At 42.6% G+C, this 12,134-nt stretch overlaps 1 non-coding gene across 1 annotated transcript; it reads right to left on the minus strand.

The window, feature by feature from the left end:
• Positions 1-1,692: 1,692 nt before the first annotated feature.
• Positions 1,693-1,799, minus strand: LOC120276618. The gene has a single exon (XR_005541330.1). It is a non-coding gene; the product is annotated as a small nucleolar RNA R71 (small nucleolar RNA).
• Between the last annotated feature and the right edge of the window lie 10,335 nt (positions 1,800-12,134).

Raw genomic sequence — 12,134 nt, forward strand, 5'->3', positions numbered from 1 at the left:
ATGACTCTCCATAAGACCATCGCCACGACTAACGAGGGGGTTTTCTATGGATGCTTTTTTTTTACATTCGATTTCATTGATTGTATCGAGCTCCATGTAGAGCTAAACCCCTAGTGGGTACTTGGGTAATTGTGAACCCTTGGATGTATTCGTTTCATTGAATCTTTTTATTACGCTTTCAATTAATTGATGTTTATTGTGAGTTCTAATCTTTGAGACTTGATTGTATGAATACTCCCCTAGAGTGACACTAGGGTTGAGAGTTCTTGTTGGTAACTCTTGTGAGTGAGTGACATACCATGAGAGTTAGACAAAGCTAGATTGGAGAGGGTAAAGAGGGTGAGTCGAGAGGTAGCGGAGCGTTCCCTTTCTCCTCCGGTGTGATCTATCCTACCTCCACGTTACAAGAGTTCTTTACGGCCATAGTAGAGTGAATGGGCTAAGGGATGACTTCTGCTGGGGCTTAGTTGCGAGTGAAACGGAGTGAAGTGCTGAATTGATGTTAGCACCTAGGGCTTAATTGTGGCTAGGGATCTTCCACCTGGACCAAAGGGTTAGGTCTATACATAGGAATAGGGTTTATCACTTGGAATCCCTAGAGTTCATTGCAATTCTATGCAAGTGCGAGGTTGAGAGGTTATTCAATCTCTCCTCCGGGACATGTATAGAGTTAGGCATGGTTGACCTTAGATTTTGGATCATGTAATTAAGGATTTCCACAACTCATTGTTCCATCAATTAGTAAGTATAATGGAGGGTTCTTGCACTTGAAATGATTTTCCTAGGCGGATCAATATCCGGGTACCCCATCTTTATCGATTGCCTTACCCTTTCCTTTACTTGTGCTCTCTATCTTGTTGCTTTTATTTCCGTTATTTCATATTTTATCACACTTATCACTATTCATATTCCACATTAGTTAAGAAACAACTTAAGTGTCTTTATTCCCTACTCTATGTGGATACGATACCCACTCATCTGGGATTATTACTTCGACACTCGTGCACTTGCGGTTTACACGCATATACAGACGTGTCAAGTTTTTGGCGCCTTTGCCGGGGAGTAGCCGTTTAGAGATACTTTGCACTTTGTTTTCTTTGCTATTCATTCATTTTATTTCATGTCTTCTTTTCTATAATTATTCTAATTTTGTTTTCTTTCTTTTGGTGCAGCTCCAGGTTATGACCCGAGGGAACCCTTCGGTATTTATTGAAGGAGATCCGGAGCTCGAACATACACTTAGAAGAAAAAGGAAAAACCTGTGTAAGAACAATCTAATCTAGCTGAATTGGAAGTAGAAGAATCTGAAAACATGGTAGAACAGAATGAGCAGTAGCGGACATTATCCAATTATGCCAGACCTTCAGTATTGAGGACACAATCGAGCATTGTGTGTCAGCTCAGAACTACGAGCTGAAGCCGGCATTCATCCACATGTTGCACCAATCCGCACAATTTAATGGTTTGGCCGATGAGGATCCGAACAATCATATAGAGAACTTTCTCGAGGTGTGCGACATCCTTAAGATAAACGGCGTAACGGATGATGCCATCAAGTTGAGAGCCTTCCCATTTTTCTTGAAAGGGAGAGCGAAGCAGTGGCTACACTCATTATCTAGAGCATCAATTACCACATGGGAGGAGATGGTAGAAGCTTTTCTTTCCCATTATTTCCCTCCTGGAAAATCTACAAAGTTTAGGAATGAGATCTCATCCTTTATACAATTAGAATTGGAGTCTCTATTTGAGATGTGGGAAAGGTTCAAGGAACTCATGAGAAACTGCCCGCAACATGGATTCCTGGAGTGGATGATTATTCAGACCTTTTACAACGGTTTAAATCCGAGTACAAGTCAACTCTTGGATGCGGCAGCAGGAGGTACCTTAGGTAGCAAGACCCCCGGTGAGGCCCGTCAACTAGTTGAAGAAATGGGGTTAAACAACTACCAATGGAATGCTAGGGAAAAGAAAAAGATGGCCGGTCTCAATGAGATAGATGCAGTAACCTCATTGGCGGCTCAAGTGGAATCATTGATTAAGAAGTTAGATCTCCTAACTTCAAATAGAGTAGCAGCCATGACTACTTGCATCGGGTGTGGTGGAGGACATACTCCGTCTGATTTCCCGATCTCTATTGGTGATGTATCTTCGGTTGAGAATGTCGATTTTGTAGGTAATGCTATGAGGAATCAAGGAAACCCATACAACAACACCTACAATTTTGGTTGGAAGAGTCATCCCAATTTCTCGTGGAGCAACCAAGGTCCACAAAAGGTTATGGGGCCATTGGGCTTCTAACAACAACAGCAAGCCCCAAACATGGAAAACACAATTTTAGGTTTGGAGACTCGGATGAACGATTTGGAGAAGGCCTTAACTAGGTTTATGCAATCATATGATACAAGGTTCTAATCAGTTGAAGCTACACTTCGCAACCACACTGCCTCTTTGCATAATCTTGAAAATCAAGTAGGGCAGATTGCGAAGTCCTTATCGGAAAGGCCACAAGGAAGCTTACCGAGTAACACCAAGACCAACCCTAGAGAGCATATGAAGGAGATCACTTTGAGAAGTGGTCGTGAGGTTGAGGGTAAGCTTCTGAGTAAGAAGCCCAATGAACACGCACCCAAGGTTATAGAGGTTGAGAAGGGAGCAAGCAAAGAGAAGGAGGTGGCACCCCCACCTTTCAAGCCAAGAATCCCTTATCCTTCTAGATTGAAGAATGACCAAGGGGATGAACAGTACAAGAAGTTCCTAAGTTTGTTCAAACAACTCCACATCAATATTCCTTTTGTTGAGGCATTGGCTCAAATGCCTATGTATGCAAAATTCATGAAAGATTTGTTAACCAATAAGAGGAATTTAGAGGATAGAGCTTCAGTAATCTTAGATGCTTCTTGCTCGATGGTGTTGCAAAAGAATATGCCGAACAAGAAGAAAGACCCGGGAAGTTTCATCATTCCGTGCAACATTAGCAATTTGGGTGAAGAAATGGCATTGGCGGACTCAGGGACCATTGTTAACGTCATGCCATACACCTTCTTTCAGAAGCTAGACTTGGGAGAGCCTAGGCCCACTTGGATGACTTTGCAATTAGCGGATCGAACAGTGAGACATCCGAGGGATATCATTGAAGACGTGCTTGTCAAGGTGGACAATTACATATTTCCTGTAGACTTTATGGTCCTAGATGTCGATGAAGATGCGGATGTACCCTTGATACTTGGGAGGCCGTTCTTGTGGACTTCCAAAGCATTGATTGACATGGACGTCGGAGAGTTAACATTGAGAGTTGGAGATGACAAGCTCACATACCGCCTTGCTGAAGCCATGCGGCATTCTCTTGATTTCGATGATACTTTGTATTTTCTAGATACTACTGATGAGATTGTTGATGAATATATGCAGGAAATATTCAATCCGGACCCGTACGAGGGTTTGTTTGACCAAGAGGTGGACAATGAAGGAATCATAATTCTTGGTTCGACGGAAGAAGTACCATCTACCTCGGGGATCCTGAAGAAGGTGCTCTGGAAGATGAAGAGGGCTAGGGGACGCCACCGGAAACGCTCCAAGGCTGTTGGACACATGCGCGAACCGAACAAATTGGATGAATCATTTCTAGGTGGTCCCAAGCCTGATAATTCCCCCTCTATCTTCAAGAGACTTTGCTCATCATGTTTCCAAGTCATGGGTAATAAGCAACCTTCATCTATGAGCCCCTGTGAGGTAAGACAAGGTACGTCAAACTAAGTGACGTTAAGCAAGCGCTTCTTGGGAGGCAACCCAAGTGTTTACTATTTTCTTAATTTGGTAATTTAGTGTTTGCTTGAATAAATAGTTGAGTGTTGGTGTCTTGATTTATGGATGCTTTTGCTATGATTTTCTTGTGGACTTGTAATTTCACCATGTGTTTTCATGTGAATTTGATGAAGTTTTGGTCGTTTGAGCTATCTATCATATTTCTCACTGGTATAGTTTGCATATTAGGGCAGGCTCTGAGTGTGTAAACATGTTCAGAAATTTTTTGCAGAGCCTGCAGAGTTTTCTATGGCATCCAGAGAAAACACACGGGTGTGTGAAATTAACACACGCCCGTGGTTTTGTATTGCAAGCTCAACCAGAGAAGGCACAGGGGCGTGGACTCACCCTTGTGAATGATCATGTGATTCTCACACGCCCGTGGGTAATTTCCGCACGTCTGTGTGGCCGAACTTTTGAAATACGCACGGGCGTGGGTAATTTCCACACGTCCGTGCGGATCCCTGCAGACGTGTTCTTTCCATCCTAAGAAGACACAGGGGCGTGCGGCTGCCCCTGTGAGTTGGGCTTGTGAATGCCCACTCCCGTGCAGAATTTTCACACGGGCTTGTGAAACACTTAGCGATTCTTCTCGGGTGGATAGAGAAGCCACAGGGGCGTGCGGCAGCCCCTGTGGGTCGGGCACACGGGCATCAATATTTCCCACACGCCCGTGTATTTGTGTTCAGAGGCAGTGAGTGTTTTCCTGAGAGTACACAGGGGCGTGCACCTGCCCTTGTGAAGCTTTCCTGTGGAGGCGCACAGGGGTTGGTAATTTTCACACGCCCGTGCAGTTGTACAAAACGCGAAGAGGCGACAGTCCTTTTTAAAGGATCATCGTTTCTTCTCATTCCTACACTAACTCTTCGCCTAAGAGTACCCTCACACAATTTCCCGACTTGGCACTGCCGTATTTGGAGGGATTTTTGCGTGGTTTACCGGCCGCTTCAAGGTTTTCCACTTGAACTCGTCGGTAGGCCCTTTTTGTTCTCTTCGCAAATTCTTGATTTTAATCGATGAAACTGGTGCATAATGCTTCGTTTCTATAATTAGAATGAGTATGCATGTTTAGAATGAAGTTAAAAGTGATTTAATGGTGTATTTTTTTTATTTTTGAGGCATGACCGTGCCTTTTTCACGCCCTCTGGATCCACACGGGAGTGCGGAAATTCCACACGACCATGTGGATTTCTGCAGCATTGCTTAATCGACTTGTTTGATCGGTTTTCTTTCAAATTTTGCAGATTATGGCACCCAGGTCAAAGAAGCAAGTTGATAAGCGCCGCGTGAGTCATCTACTGAGTCTGAGGGTATAAGATTCACTATACCCGAGCATCAGGCCCGTTTCGAGAGTTTGTCGAGACTTCGGTTCAGACGGACTCGATTCTTAGACACGAGCATACTGAAAGATTTATACCAGGGAGACGAGTTTGCTGATGAGCTCGAGGATCTCGTGTCTGTGGGTTGTTGGAGGCAGTTGTTGTCGATTAGAGAGCCAGCCATCCGTGAGCTTCTATTGGAGGTCTTGTCGTCATTCGAGTTTGACAGATCCTATTCGAGATTCAACAGCCTCGACGTCGTTCAGTTCAGAGCACTTGGACATCACTATAGTCTGAGTATCACTCAGTTCTCAGTTCGACTCAGCTTGTACGAGGAGGCATTTACAAACACTGAGGAGTATTCTCAGTTACCGACAGATTATCTTGGAGCGAGAGCTTATAAAGCATTATGTGGTCAGGGCCAGTATGAACCGAGGGTGTCTAAGGCCACATGTCTTTCCCGACCTGCGTATCGATATCTACATGCCATCATAATATAGGTCTGTGAATGGCCGTTGTGATAGCACTAGCGTTCTGAGCCAGCAAGAGCTTCTGTACTTGTATTCGACGATGCAGCGCATACCGATCCATCTAGGGCACATCGTCGCTGAGTACATTCGACATCAGGGCCAGTATGCCAGATTGGGAGCATCTTCTCGGGTCCATACAATACGAGTTTGTCTCTGGGTATGGGTCTCTTGGGCGTGATTCGCGGGGCCGAGAAGATGACTATACCTGCACCCCTAATCCTGGAGACGATGAGATTGATGGGCATGGTTTGCAGGGTTCGGATGGGGTTTATGCTCTGGTGCTACCAGTTCCGGAGAAAGCCGAGGAGGAGGGTGATGATGCCGAGGCTTCTGAGCCTACCCCCGAGCCTCAGCTAGCACCGATGGAGACCGAGGCATCTCCAATGGTAGAGGATCCACCCCCAGTACACATGTTTTCTCCATCTCGAGCCCATGATCGCTTTGAGAAGCTCGAGAGTGCTGTGGGGGTAATACAGACAGAGGTCGCTGAGGCCCGAGCAGAGATTGCTAAGATTCGGGCTACGGAGGCCACACAGCATACAGAGTTCATGGCACGTTTCGACATGTTACAGCGGATTTTAGAGCGAGACATCGCCTCGTCATTTTTCTTGCGGCCGAGAACTCCCCTGGCATGTCCAGCACCTCCATCCCTTATTCCAGCACCGGTTGACCCACCATGTACTTCATCACTAGCATCAGCAGCAATAGAGGAACCAGAGCATGACACCGACACTTGATTTGTTTTTTTTCATTTCTTCTACTTTTGCACTTATAGTTTTGACTTGTATTCTCAGAAAAGACTGCCCTTCTGAGTTTATCTTTTATTTTTTTGTCTCGAGTTGTATTCATTGCTTCATCTTTTATATACTCGAGTTGTTTTATTTTTATTGAGCTTCACTGAACCCCCCACGTGTGTGCGTGCAGATGGTCTTGTCATCATGGAAATTGAGAACTTTGTCATGGGCACGGCCAAGGTGTTTTGGCACTTGGCCGTGTGAGCTTCACAACCCGTTGGAACAACACTCCCAAGGACTTAGCTCCATCAAATGCAACACTAGGAGTCATGGGAGTATTGTTTTGATTGCTTATCCCACATTTGAATTTAATTGATATACATTATGAGTGAGCTTACATGAGTACATTGGGGACAATGTACAACTTAAGTATGGGGGGGAGTTTCATAGTGCACACATCTTTTATATTAGTTTTGATTGATATACATGCTCACATAGCAATGGTGGTTCACCTTAGTTGCAATGATTGTATTCATAAGTTAGGAAAATTTTTAACATTGAATATCCTCATGCTCTAGTTTTTGCTTGAATTTCTAGGAATTTTTGCCCGTTTTAACACTTGTTGTACTTCTCACTCTTGAAACCCTTTTGGAAACTCAAGTTTGATGTTAAATGGACTAAGTATAGGTGTTTTTTTTTGTTAAAAAAAAAAGAATAAAAATAGTTTTATTTCTTATTTGTGCTTCTTGGGTGGAAAGAGCTACCACCTATAAAGTATGAAGCTACTCTCATAAGTCGGATACTAGTTATGCCCTAATGAGAGAAAGAGCTATCTCATAGGATGGTGAAAGCTACCACTCCGGTAGAAAGAGCTACCACCTCAAAAGTGTGAAAGCCACCTTAGCGGCCGCTTTGGAAAGGGCTACCTTAGAGGATGTGTGAAGCTACTACCACCTTTGAAATGTTTTTGTTACTTTGTGTAGATCAATAAGTCCCTTGTGCTTAGAACTTTGAGAAGTATAATGTGGGTTGTTTTGAGTGAGCTCACGCACTTAAACGATTTCGGGTTTTTTGTCCTTTTTTATTCAAGTTTTTAACTAGAGCATTGATTTTCGTATTTAGTGTTGAAATTTTCCTTACTTGTAGAATGTTCTCTTTGTATGCTTTGGTGAACCTAAGGCCAAGCACTTCCAATGTTTCCTTCATCTATGCATATAATGTTTTAATCTTTGCTTGAGGACTAGCAAAAGCTTAAGTGTGGGGGACGTTTGATAAATGCTTGTGCGATAAGAATACGAAGTGTTCTTTCCTTGTGTTGAGCATTACTTTTCTCTGGTTTTAACGCTAATATGGGTGTATTTATGTTACTTTCATGCAGATAGGGTTGTGAGGCCGATTATGAGAGAAAGAAGCCAATGTGGGTCGTAATGCACTAATTTGGAGGAAATCTTGCTAAGGTTCAAACGTGAAGACATAGGTCGGGTTCCAAATGCGAGAATGTGTGCCAACCTCCTCATACTCAAATTAGCACAACTATTTGGAGGGGCACAAGGGCAGTCACATTCAAGCATTCCGACTTGTGCATATAGAACAAGATCTCCACCAACATGTCCGTTATTAAAGAAGAAAGGCGGTCCACGACGTAAATGTGTGCCCGTTTGCATTACCTCGATGAAAATATGGATTCGGGAGTATTTCAGGCCGGTACTGTAGAAGGGTATTATAGAAAACACTGTATCAAAAATACTGCAATAGTACTGTTTACAGCCGGCCGAGAAAACAGTAAAATAGAGAATGCACCGCCCGTGTGAAAAATCTACAGGGGCGCCCACATGGGCGTGTGGATTCCCGATTCCAGCCCTTTAAAAGCTGATTTTAGCCCCGATTTCAGCATTCTTTTCTACATCTTTTCCCCAAATTGAGAGAATGCGGCGGCTAGGGGTTTCAGAGGTATTGGCTAGAGCTTTGGAGAGGTTCTACAGCTCCGATATCGCGCGCCGTTTGGAAGAAGGTTAGTGGGAGAGCTTTCGTCGGCACCGATCCGTTGAGGTGTATCCTTGGCCGGACAAAGGGACCCTTGCAACGAGTAGAGGACTCCGTACAAGACCATCACCACTACTAAAGAGGGGATTTTCTATGGATTCTTTGTTTTTACATTCGATTTCATTAATTATATCTAGCTCCATGGAAAGCTAAACCCCTAGCAGGTACTTGGGTATTTGTGAACCCTAGGATGTATTCGTTTCATTGAATCTCTTTATTATGCTTTCAATTAATTGATGTTTATTGAGAGTTCCAATCTTGGAGACTTGATTGTTTGAATACTCCCCTAGAGTGACACTAGGGTTGAGAGTTCTTGTTAGTAACTCTTGTGAGTGAGTGACACACCATGAGAGTTAGACAAAGCTAGATTGGAGAGGGTTGAGAGGGTGAGTCGAGAGATAGCGGAGCATCCCCTTTCCCTTCCGGTGTGATCTATCCTACCTCCACATTCCAAGAGTTCTTTGCGGCCATAGTAGAGTGAATGGGCTAAGGGATGACCTTCCGCTGGGGCTTAGTTACGAGTGAAACGGAGTGAAGCGCTGAAGTGATTTTAGCACCTAGGGCTTAATTGTGGCTAGGGATATTCCACCTGGATCAAAGGGTTAGGTCTATACATAGGAATAGGGTTTATCACTTGGAATCCCTAGAGTTTATTGCAATTCTATGCGAGTGCGAGGTTGAGAGGTTATTTAATATCTCCTCCGGGACATGTATAGAGTTAGGCATGGTTGACGTTAGATTTGGGATCATGTAATTAAGGATTTCCATGACTCATTGTTGCATCAATTAGGAAATATAATGGAGGGTTCTTACACTTGAAACGATTGTCCTAGGCGGATCAATATCCGGGTACCCCATCCTTATCGATTGGCTTACCTTCTCCTTTACTTGTGCTCTCTATCTTGTTGCTTTTATTTCCGTTATTTCATATTTTGTCACACTTATCACTATTCATCATTCACATTAGTTAAGAAAAAACTTAAGTGTCTCTATTCCCTACTCTCTGTGGATACAATACCTACTCATCTGAGATTATTACTTGTTGTTTACACGCATATACGAACGTGTCAGCTATCCTCGATCGACATTTTTGCAAGCAAAAAGGTAGTCTCTTCAATGTGAGGGTCATCTAATGGCTACTCAAAAGGCTTTTGGTGCAAAGTTTTCTGCGCACATTCATTGACAAGTGAGTCAGTTTTATCAAGAAAATAATACATATCATCAAAAGTAGAAAGATGCTTCATCGCATTGTATAAAGCAAACATGACTTCCTTATCCCCAACCCTAAATGTCATTCTACCATTGCTAACATCAATGAGGGCATGGGAGGTGGCTAGGAATGGCCTGCCCAAAATGAGAGCTCCTCAACATCCTGATCTACATCTAGAATTACAAAGTCTACCAAGGAAAATGAATTTACCAATCTTAACCAATACATCTTCTTCGATTCCCTTAGGATGCCTAATATAGTGGTCAGCTAGTTGCAATACCATCCTAGTTGGTTTAAGGTTACTAAGTCCAAGTCTCTTAAACATGGTGTAAGGCATCACATTAATACTAGCACCTAGATTCGTGAGGGCTTTTCATTAACAACTCACTAATGTTACAAGCAATAGTAAAACTCCTTGGATCGTTTTTCTACCTAAGTAGTCGATTATGAAGCAATGCTAAGCTTCCTTCGTTCAATGTGACTGTGGACACCTCTTCAAATTTTCTCTTGTTTTTTTAGTAAGTGCTTGAGAAAATTTGCATACTTTGGCATTTAATGCAAGGCTTCAACAAACGGTGCATTCATGTGCGATTACTTCAACAAATCCAGAAATCTCTTGAATTGTTCATCCGTACGATCATTCTTCAACCTTGATAAATAAGGGAGGTGGAGAACATACTCCTTCACAAGTGGTGGTGTTCTTTTCTCAACATTTGAGTAGCTATTCTTCCCATACTGGACTTTGAACAACTTCAATTTCTGGCCTCTTTTTCTTCTCCATCACTTTTTCACTACAAATCCCTACCTCTTTACCACTCTAAAGAGTAATTTCCTTGAGTTGCTCATGGGGATTGGCTTCAATGTTACTCAGTAAACTTCGTTTAGATTGTTCAGACAATAATTTGGCAATTTGCTCCACCTGGTTCTACAAATTCTGAAGAGAAGCTTGTTGGTTTCTCATCAATGCTTCTATGGTTTGGAACCGGTTGTCTTACTGTTGAAACTTAAAATCTGTACTCTAAATAAACTAAGTGAGCACTTCCTCCAATGTTGGGCTCTTGTTATTCTATTGGTGAGGAGGGAATCCTAGTAGGGGTTATAAGTGCTACTGTAGGGGTTCCCTTGTTGTCAGAAGGCACTACCAATGAAATCTACTTGTTCGGTGGGTCCGTGCACCACTCCAACAATCGAATAATCTATCGTGCCATGTCCTCCCCCACATGTTTGACATGGCATGACTTTAGCTAACTTCTGAGTAGACAAATTATTAATCTTTCGGTTCAAAGCTTCCACCTGGGCTGCAAGTGCTATGACTTCACTAACTTCAATCATCTTGGTTGGCTTCACTACTGATTTACCTCTCAATTTCCATTGATAATTGTTTATGGCTATTTCTTCAATCAACTGCTTGGCTACCTCTCAGTTTTTACTACCAAACCATCATCCCACTATCGAATCAATAAGTTGTTGGGTACTTTGATTAAGGCCTTGATGGAAAATCTGGATTTCCATCCATTCAGGGAGGTTATGATGCGGGCATTTCTTTGGCAAGTCTTTGAATTGCTCCCATACCTCGAACAATGACTTAGTGTCCAATTGTACAAATACTGTAATCTCCTGGCACAGCTTGGTCGTTCTTCTTGGAGGGAAATAACGGGGCAAGAACGCTTAGACAAGCTGTTCTCAAGTCATGATAGATGCTCTATGAAAAGCCTGAAGCCAATATTTAGCTCTTTCTTTTAGTGAGAATGGGAATAAGCGGAGTTTGATGCATTGTCAGAAACATTATCAATCTTAAGCATGTCACATACTTCGAGGAATCCCTTAATATGACTATGAGGATCCTCATCTGGTAATCTATGGAACTGTACTGAATTCTAAATCATCTATATAAACGCAGGCTTAAGCTCAAAGTTGTTTGCCGTAACTGGTGGGTGCACTAGTGGGCTCACTATACTTAACTGAGAACCATCAAGAGTGGTACTAGCATAATCTAAAAGGGTCCTATGCCAATTCCCTTGATCTACCATGGTGTCCAACTGCTCTCCCTCAACACTCACTGTCAAAGATCATGTTTTATTCAGTAGAGTTGCTCTCAATTTGGTTCCAATCACTCTTTCTACATTGCTCTCACCTTCTGCTAGTCTTGTTAATTTTCCCTTTTGTGGCATATATACACTAAAATCAAACAAAAGAGAAGGGTAATAAAAAAACAATAAAGAAAAAGAAAATAAAAACAAAGAATAAAGAAAAAAAACGGCTAAAGTGACATATATTCAAGTGTTCCTAATGTCACTAAACTTGTCCAGCAATGGTGCCAAAACCTTTATATATGGGGGCACAAGTGTACATGCCGATCGCGTAATAAAGTGTGTTTAAGTATAAAGTGTCAGTCCACAAGGAAGAAAGTGAATACTAGTAATTACTCTAAACCCGAATAATAGCCTGAAAGATCGAGTAGTGTGTGTGTGAATAAAAGCAAATAAAAACAAGAAAT

This window comes from Dioscorea cayenensis, chromosome 14, assembly GCF_009730915.1.
Source record: "Dioscorea cayenensis subsp. rotundata cultivar TDr96_F1 chromosome 14, TDr96_F1_v2_PseudoChromosome.rev07_lg8_w22 25.fasta, whole genome shotgun sequence".
NCBI classification, from domain to species: Eukaryota; Viridiplantae; Streptophyta; class Magnoliopsida; order Dioscoreales; family Dioscoreaceae; genus Dioscorea; species Dioscorea cayenensis.